Genomic DNA, 10,594 nt, shown 5'->3' on the forward strand with positions numbered 1-10,594 from the left:
TTTTTAACTATTTGCACCAATCATGAGAGAAATAGTGATAAGTTGAAAAAAAACCATTATCAAATGAAAATTTTGAATATCTTGAGGATTTTTACTACATACCATTATAAAGTGGGATTAAAATAGATTTAAGAAAGAATGTCTCCTACTTAGTTTAAAAGAGTAGATATTATCTACTATATTTATAAGATTGATATAATATTATTTATTATCATTTAAGAATATTTACAAGATGAAAAGGATGGAAAAATATTATATTAAAAATATCAAGTAAACTTTTTAAAAAAAAAAGAATTGATAAAAATGAATTTATTATAGAAACATTTAAAAAAGTAAGATTAGTAAATACTATAAGAAAATTAAATGACTTGTTATAATGTGGATTATAAGAAGAAAATAGAGTTAATAATGTAGGTTTAATAAAAATTCATGATAAAATTTAAAGATTTATTTATTTTTTATTTATTTTTATTTTTTTTAAGAAGTATATAGTTGTATTGTAATATTAATATATGATAAAAATATAATCAAAAATAAAATTTTAATTAATATTTAATCATCTTGATTCAATAATAATTCAAAATATTTAAACATGGATATTATAAAAGTATCTTAATTTATTTTCTTGCCTTAGTAGTTAGTAGACTAAAAGTTGATTAGTAATTTTATGTTTTAGAATATAGAATTTCTTTTAATACTTTAAAAAGGCCATAAAGTAGTAAAAATAGAATAGAAGAGATAAATAATTAGTATGATTGATACTAAGATTAAGTTGAGGGTAGGGTCGGGCTAAAAAATCCCTAGGATAGATTGAATTGACACTTGGGGATTGACCATTTGTAGAACACGGTCGAAATTAGACCTCTAGCTACTAAACAACTGCTTAGGATAAAATAAGGAGGCATTTGATGATTGACAATGAAAGTTAGTGAGCTAACTTTTAGCTTATTACAAAGGTGTAAGGCCTATTTTTGTGGGATTTGGAATAACTTTGCAATTATTTTTCAAAGCTAGAATTTGTATCAGTGACTTAGGATTTATGCATCACAATTAGGGCTAACACTTCTAATTAATTTGTACAATTGGTATCACATCTATAGTTAAAAATTTGAAAGTACTTGGCTAATTAGATGTGTTAGGTGTGTGTAAATTTTTTTATTAATCTAATAGTGCAATTGAGAGATATCTAGGTTTTGATACAAGAAGGTATTAGAAAGTGGAAATTTAGGATTGGATAGGGTTTATATGATATTTGAAGATCTACTAGTCGAATTAAGATGAAATTTAATATGGTATTAGAAGACTTTAAGATCAAGCTATAAAATGATTTTAAATTGAAGTTTATAGTTGGAGAAAGAAAAATTGCTACTAGAGCATTTGCCTTAACTTTCAAGTTAGTAGCTAAGTGATATTAGAGCGATTTTTGGGATTTTTTTTTACAATCTGTAAGTTGGTGTCACGGCCATAATCATGTAAGCTAATAATTACATATAGAAATAGGTAGAAGTAAGTAAAAGTAGATAAAAGTAAGTTAATTATATAATATTTAATATAGAAGCTTCCTAGAAACTTCCTAGATGCTGCTTTAACTTCATAGGTGTCTTTAATTGACTTTTTGGATTAGAAACGTGGTCAACAAGTTGGCCATGTGCCACACATGTTGTTAGCTTGAAGATCAAGCTAACTATGTGGCCCACACGTAGAAAAACTTGCCTTGTAAGTCAAGGCATGTGTCTTACAAAGTCAACACATATTGGAGGTCCTATAGAACGTCGCCACGTAGCCCCTAGTTAGATAGTATATATAGAGACAAGAGTGAAGGCTTCTTCACTCTTGTCAACTCCTTTCTTGCTTCTAGTCCAGGTTCAAGAGTCTTTAGTTTCTCGTCTTGTGGCAATAGCCATTCCAGTTTCCTTTTAATATACCTACTTGTTTATATTTTGACTTATTATATCGGGATAGCCTTTTGGTGTATATTTTTCCCCATCGAGTCTTTGTCCTTGACAGATTGACAAGAGTACACTTACAATATCAGAGCTTTGTTTTTTCTTGAGTAAGAGTGGATTACCCCTTTCTCTTGACAAGACATAAGCGTATTAGAAGTTTGCGGATTACCCACTTCTAAACTGATATTGTTCTTAGTATCTTCTTTGTTATCAAGTCTTTCTTTTCTTTAGTCTTGAGCAATATCAAACAAATTTTTCTTCTTAGTATCATTATGGCAGAACTTGTTGAAATGAAGAGTGCAATGGCACAAATACAAGAGCAAATGAGGGAGTTAATGCTTGCGATGCATCAACTCAATTCACCAACACATGAAAGAACAAGAATAGCAGAAAGTGGAGATATAGAGATGATCGGAGCTGCTTCAACATCTACAATAAATCACGTTCCTTCTCCAATTGTACAACACCCTATAAGCACTAGAGAACCAAGAATTGCCTTACCTGAGAAATTTGATGGTACGAGATCAAAGTTTCGAGGGTTCATCAATCAAGTACAATTGGCAATTGAACTTCAACCGCAAAGCTATCCAACTCCAGGATCACAAGTCAGGTTTATTGGCACTCTACTTTCTGGTTCTGCATTATCGTGGTTTTCGTCTTTTCTTGAACAATGAAATCCAATATTGGACAATTTGGAAGCTTTTTTGGTGGAGTTTCGATCTATGTATGGTGAACACGATGCAACTCGTGTTGCAACAAATAAGATCCGAATTCTGCGACAAGGAAATCGCTCAGTAACAGTATATGCTTCACAATTTCGACAACTTGTAATTGACATCAAGTGGGATGATGCTGCACTCATCAGTCAATTTCTTTATGGATTGCAATACGAAGTAAAGAAATTGATGCTCAACTTACCTGATCCTCAAACTTTGAGTCAAGCAATCGATTTTGCGGTAAAATGTGATAATCGACTTTTTGAATTTCGATCTGAGAATCATTCACGGGAACCTCAACGTTATTACTCAATGGCAACATCAACATCTTTGCCAAACGTACATTCGGAAGTAGAAGACATGCAAATTGACGCGGTACGTTTTAAACCCCTAACTGGACAAGAAAAGATTCGTCGTCGTCAAGAAGGATTATGTTTATATTGCGGAGAACCTAAACACACTGCTCAACATTGTCCAAAGAAATGCCGCAACTATAAAATGAGGGATACGACGGTCAAAGAAGACAACATGTCGGAAAACGGATTCGTCCAGCTACAATAGGGACCATGCAGCTGGAACCTTGTACAATTCCTAATGAAGGTCCTATCCTCTCCTCAGAACCCTCTCCTTGTTTTATAATAGACTTATATTTAGGACCTAAGAATTACAAAGCCTCTGCTTTATTAGATTCGGGAGCCTCAGCATGTTTTTTAGATGAAACTCATCCTATAAAAGTAACAATAGACGGTCATGATAGCTACATAGCTTTTAACATAATTAAATCCCCGTCTAATCCAGTTATTTTAGGTTTATCCTGGCTAGAAAAATATAACCCTCGAATAGATTGGAATTCGCGTAAACTTAACTTTTCCAAAAGCGTTATTAATAGTTCTACGAACCAAGTAAAAAATTATAAGTCTAGTACAGTAAAACCCGTACTGATAGGTGCAAAAGCATTTATACACGCAGCAAAAGAAGGATCAACTTTTGCTATTTATGCTGCACCTATTTCTGAAAACGTAAAGACTTCAAGTGGCATTCCAAGTCAATATCAGGAGTATCAAGACGTTTTTGAGAAAAAGAATGCAGATATTCTTCCTGAGCATCACCCATATGATTGTTCAATCGACCTCAAGGAAGGAACTCAGCCACCATTTGGACCAATTTACAATTTATCGCAAGATGAGATGGCTGAACTCAAGACATATATTGACGAGAATTTAGTGAAGAATTTCATACGCCATTCAAAATCTCCAGCAGGAGCTCCAATTCTATTCGTAAAGAAAAAAGATGGATCTTTACGAATGTGTGTTGATTATCGACGACTCAACAAGACCACAATCAAGAACAGGTATCCATTACCTTTGATATCAGGACTCCTTGACCAGTTGAATCAAGCTAAGATCTATACAAAAATAGATCTAAGAGGAGCATATAATCTAGTACGGATCAAAGAAGGAGATGAATGGAAGACTGCGTTTCGAACCAGGTATGGACATTTCGAATATAATGTCATGCCCTTCGGACTCACGAATGCACCAGCTACTTTTCAACATCTCATGAATGATATATTTTGTGAATTCTTAGACAATTTTGTCGTCTGCTATCTAGACGATATCCTGATCTATTCCAAGAACGTCGAAGAACATAAAATACATGTTCGTCAAGTATTACAAAAACTTAGAGATGCAGGATTGTACGCCAAGATGGAAAAGTGTGTATTTCACACTACTCAAGTTGACTTTTTATGATACATCATTTCAAATGATGGTCTCATGATGGATTCTAAGAAAGTCCAAACAATCGTGGATTGGAAGATTCCAAGGACGGTAAGAGATGTCCAATGTTTCTTGGGATTTGCCAATTACTATCGGATCTTCATCAAAGATTTCTCACGAGTTGCAGCTCCATTTACACGCTTGACTAGTAAAGATAAATTTCAATGGAATCAAGAAGCGGAAGCAGCATTTGAAGCCTTGAAGACATCGTTTGTCTCTACACCAGTCTTATATCGTGTTGACTTTTCCAAGGTATTTTTTATGGAAACAGATGCATCAGATTTTGCCTTGGGTGCAGTTTTATCACAAATGGGAACAGATGACAAACTCCATCCGATAGCTTTTCATTCAAGAAAATTCTCAGCAGCCGAGATCAATTATGAGATCCACGATAAAGAACTTCTTGCGATCGTGGATTCCTTTCAAGAATGGCGTCATTATCTAGAAGGCGCTTCTAGTCCAGTCACTGTGTATACAGATCACAAGAACCTCGAGTATTTCATGTCAGCACGCATGTTGAATCGTCGTCAAGCTCGTTGGAGTATGTCTTTGTCAAGATTCGAGTTCATTATCACTTATCGGCCAGGAAAACAACAAGGTTTATCCGATGCCCTATCTAGACATTCTTATTTTGCACCAAAAGAAGGAGATGCAGCTTTTGAGCAACAAAGAACGGTCCTCTTGAAACCGGAGCAATTTCATCTCCGAGCAATGAAATCAACATTGACTGTTGATTCAACTTTTCTCAAGCAAATCTAGTCCAGTATGTCCTCACACCCTCTTGTTTATGATATCGAGAATAATTCTTCCAAGTCTCATGATCCTTCTAAGTTTGAGTTCAAGAATAATCTATTATATTTTGAAGGACGCCTATATGTTCCAGAAGGAGAAACACGTTTACGTGTTCTTCAAGCACGTCATGACTTTCCAGCAACAGGGCACTTTGGATATAATAAGACTTTGGAACTCATATCAAGAGATTTTTGGTGGCCACAAATGTGGAAGTCAGTCAAAGACTTTGTACAATCGTGTGATATTTGTTCAAGATCAAAAATTCCTCGTCATCGACCTTACGGACTTCTTCAGCCATTACCTATACCAGAACAACCATGGTCTTCTGTTTCTATGGATTTCATCACAGATCTTCTAAGCTCAAGATCTTATGATTCTATATTTGTGATAGTAGATCGTTTCACCAAGATGGCACATTTTGTGCCATGTACAAAATCTATCACAGGTGAAGAAACAGCTAAGCTTTTCATTGATAATATCTATTGCTATCATGGATTACCTAAAGATATCATATCGGATAGGGAAACTCAATTTGTGTCAAGATTTTGGAGGAGCCTTTTCAAGATTTTAAAAGTGGACATAAAGCTATCTTTGGCTTTCCATCCTCAAACTGATGGACAAACAGAGCACGTAAACCAAGTCTTAGAGCAATATTTAAGGTGTACTATTAACTACCAACAAGATGATTGGACAACCCTTCTGCCATTGGCAGAGTTTGTTTATAATAATACGGTACATTCTTCCACGCAACAAACACCTTTCTTTGCCAATTATGGCTATCATCCACGACTTGATACTTTTGATTTTTCAAAAGTTGATAATCCTGCAGCAGAAGATATGGCAAATCGGTTGTCAGAGTTACATGCAATAATGAAGACACAATTGAAGGAAGCTCAAGAACGACAAAAAATAAACGCAGATCTATATCGTAAGGAGCAACTACAAATCAACGTGGGTGATAAGGTATGGCTACTTCGTCGCAATATCAAGACTACTCGACCTTGTGACAAGTTCGACTATCGTAGGCTTGGTCCTTTTTCTGTTTCTGAACAGATCAACCCAGTTGCATATCGGTTACATCTACCGGAGTCAATGAAGATCCATCCTGTATTCCACGTATCTCTTCTTGAACCATATAAGACAGTGGATATACAAGGAAGAAGACAAATGCCATCGCCTCCTATAGAAGTAGATAATAATGAAGAATTTGAAGTGGAAGAGATATTAGACTCAAGGCGGCGTCGAAATAAGCTGGAATATCTTGTTCATTGGCGCGGATATGATATTAGTGAACGCACATGAGAGCCATCCAGGAATCTAGCAAATGCATCAGCTAAAGTCAAAGTTTTTCATCAACGACATCCATCAAAACCAAGATGAAAATCTCTCTTATAAAAGAGACAAGATTGAGGCAAGATAACATTCAATTTCCTATCCTTGTTTGTAACTTCTTTATATTTGTGATGCTAATTAGATGGAGAGCCAACAACCAGCGGATTCAACTCAAGAACCTTCGTTTGCTGACCTGCCGGAGGAGACATTACGATTGTCACAACCTTCAAGACGACGCAATCGAGATGAAGATCTTCAAGAACGACATGTTCTTCCTCGAACAGATGGTGAGATACAACGCGTTTGGTATCATGATTTGGGAAGGGACTCCCGATGTTTGGTGATTTTGCTAGAGGTAGGAACAACTCCTGATGGTGTTCCGAATATTCTATTCGAAGGAAGTTATGAAGGCCTCAATAATGATCAAATAACTGGGTGGTCTTCCCGCCTTGGTATGGGACACTACCGAAGGTTGAGAGGCCCTATCAATCATCTTCGAAGAGAACAGAGATCAGAGTATGTGGCGAATACAATTCGTCGCATCATAGATTTCCTCAACATATGATGACCGCTCCTCGTGGAACTCGTCCCTAGAAGGGGGGGTAATGTCACGGCCATAATCATGTAAGCTAATAATTACATATAGAAATAGGTAGAAGTAAGTAAAAGTAGATAAAAGTAAGTTAATTATATAATATTTTATATAGATGCTTCCTAGAAACTTCCTAGATGCTGCTTTGACTTCATAGGTGTCTTTAATTGACTTTTTGGATTAGAAACGTGGTCAACAAGTTGGCCATGTGCCACACATGTTGTTAGCTTGAAGATCAAGCTTACTATGTGGCCCACACGTAGAAAAACTTGCCTTGTAAGTCAAGGCATGTGTCCTACAAAGTCAACACATATTGGAGGTCCTATAGAACGTCGCCACGTAGCCCCTAGTTAGATAGTATATATAGAGACAAGAGTGAAGGCTTCTTCACTCTTGTCAACTCCTTTCTTGCTTCTAGTCCAGGTTCAAGAGTCTTTAGTTTCTTGTCTTGTGGCAATAGCCATTCCAGTTTCCTTTTAATATACCTACTTGTTTATATTTTGACTTATTATATCGAGATAGCCTTTTGGTGTATATTTTTCCTCATCGAGTCTTTGTCCTTGACAGTTGGATTGGATTGAATTTTTTTAAACATATAAAAGAATTATAATGGCGTTTATGTATAAAATTTTTCACCAAGTGGATGGTCAAATTAGAAGTAATAGCTCGCCAAAGCTTATTGATTAGAATTAGAGCTTGCAAAGAGTAATTAAAATCATCTAATTATGAAAGTAATAAGACAATTGGAGTTTATACATTGTTAAGATTACTAAAAAGAATATTTTTGAGCACTTTATACTTACTTTAAGCACTTTTGAATTAAAATTAAAATTGCATTCTTCTTATATGGATGAAACCTATTAGGATTTCTTAGATATTTGTAAAATACAACTTTACCTTCTATAATCAAGTGCTTGGTGCATTTCCAAATAAGACAATATATATATATATATATATTACAAAAATATGTTGAAAATAAGAATAAATCAGTATCAAAGAAGGTTAAATCAATGGCTTTACTACTACCATCAAATTGTGAAGAAAAGATGAGTGAAGCATCTACGCAATCAAATTTAAGGTATCCTAGGAAGATAGGATATAAATTTAGAGATATTGTATCAAATGGATTAAATTTTGGATATAATGGATTTTTGATAAAATATAAAAAAAATATTTTAGAGACATGCTTTCAAGACATAGAAAGGCTTTTGCATTTAAAGCAGATGAAATTGGATGTATTAATCCAAGTATTATAGAACCTATGATTATTTACTATTTTTCTTGAATTATAGAATTTGTGACCAATTCTAGTATATTTATCTAAGCTATTTATCAAGAGCACATTTATCTAAGTTAGTAAATTTATTCAATGAAAAGATTAAAATGGAGATTTTAGAACTATCTATAGCACCTTATTCTAATTGATGGTTTATAATATCAAAGAAAAAATATAACAATGAGATTTATATAAGACATGCAACTTGTAAATGGAGTAACTATTAAAAATATATATTTAAGTATAATTATGGATAAATTTACAAAAGCATTTATTGAGAGAATAATCTATTCAATGAGTGATATTTACTTAAGATATGATCAATTTCAATTGGCATTACAAAGTAGAGATTTAATTATTATAAAGACTCTATTAGATTTAGTAAAAATAAATGCATTACTTCAAAAGGCTACTAATTTAGTGGCTCATATGATGAATGGAATAAAAAAATTATTTAGAGATTTTATATCAAAAAAGGCTATGCCATTTTTAGATGATATTTCAATTAAAAGATATACAAAAGAATAAAAAGGTAATACATTGGATCAAAAAACTTGTCAAAGATTTGTTGCAAATCATATTATGGATTGTGAGAAGATTTTATCATAAGAGTAAGAAGTATATTTGATCTTAAGAGGTGCAAGGTCTATGTTTAGAATAAATAAAATACTTATTATTGGGTATATATATCGATTATATCGAAGTTGTTGTATGACATGAATTCTTATTAGAAAATGCACCAAGCACTTAATTGTGGAATCTAAATAAAAAATAAAATAAGATGCTATTAAGTCTAATAGAATCTTAATTAAATTTTAAGTAATCTTTAAGAATCGCAATAAAACTTTAACCAAATTTTTTAAAAATTAAAAGAAATTAAAAAAAATATACAAAAAAGTAATAAATTAATTTTAAAAAAAATTAATAAAGAAATCCTAAAAATATATAAAAATAAATTATTTATATAAAAAATAATAATTTTATATAAATAATAAAAATAAAAATCTTTAATTAAATAATAAATAATTCTAAAAAATATTAAAAATGAAAATATTAAATGAATCTTAAATAAATTCTAATCAAATCTTGATATAGATCTAATTAAATTTTAATAAAATTCTAATAATTCTAAATTAAATCCTAATCAAATCTTGATGTAGCTTTAATTAAATTCTAATAAAATTCTAATAATTCTAAACTAAATCCTAATAAAATTTTGATATAGTTCTAATAAAATTCTAATAATTCTAAACTAAATCCTAATAAAGTCTTAATAAAATCTTAATCAAATTTTAAAAAAATCTAAATAATTCAAAAAAAATCTTAAAAAAATCTTAACCACTTCATAAAGCTATTTTAAAAACTCAATAAATATTAATTAAAATATTGAAATCCACTAAAACTTCACCTATATTTCAATTCATAATTAATTAATAAGCATACAAAATTTGAAGAAAATTCAATTCACCAATTAAAACAAAAGCTTCCAAAATCTTTCAAATATTTTTTGATATTTTTTTCAAACTTGAATGTTGATCTTTCCATAACATTTTTTCTTTATTAAACCATTAATTTGCTTCAAATATTATTTGGTGTGAATATTTATAACTCTTAATTTTTCTCTCTAATTTATACTTCAATTGAATAAGCAAATGTTGCAAGATTGCAAAAACCTTCATTGATTCTAAATTTCAGTTATTTAAGACTATAATCTACAAAAACTTTTATAAATATCAATCTAATCATTCACTTAAGTTTAATTTTTTCATGAAATCAGCTCTCAAAAATTTTCTTATAAGTTTGCTCTCAAATTCCTTTCTTTGATTAACCAAAGAACCTTAGAGTTGTCATAGGTGTGTCATTTTGAGCCTTGGGATTTTATTTCAACCTTAGTTTACAATTAGTCCTGTCATGATATCAATTCTTTATATTTTTGAAGTAATTTTTTCTAAATCTTATTTTTAATTTCTTCTTAAAAATATCTATATTAATTACTTATTTCCTTCATTTTGATTTTGCTTACTTATACTCCTACAAAGTAAGTAGAAGTTTCTTCTTCAAGAAGGCAACATTAATATTTATTAATTTATATTACTTCTTTATCTATTATCTATATTTTTAAAATAATTTTTTAAAGTATTTTTATTTAAGTTCTTTTATAA

Source organism: Physcomitrium patens, chromosome 15, assembly GCF_059467195.1.
Source record: "Physcomitrium patens ecotype Gransden chromosome 15, ASM5946719v1, whole genome shotgun sequence".
In the NCBI taxonomy this organism is placed as follows: Eukaryota; Viridiplantae; Streptophyta; class Bryopsida; order Funariales; family Funariaceae; genus Physcomitrium; species Physcomitrium patens.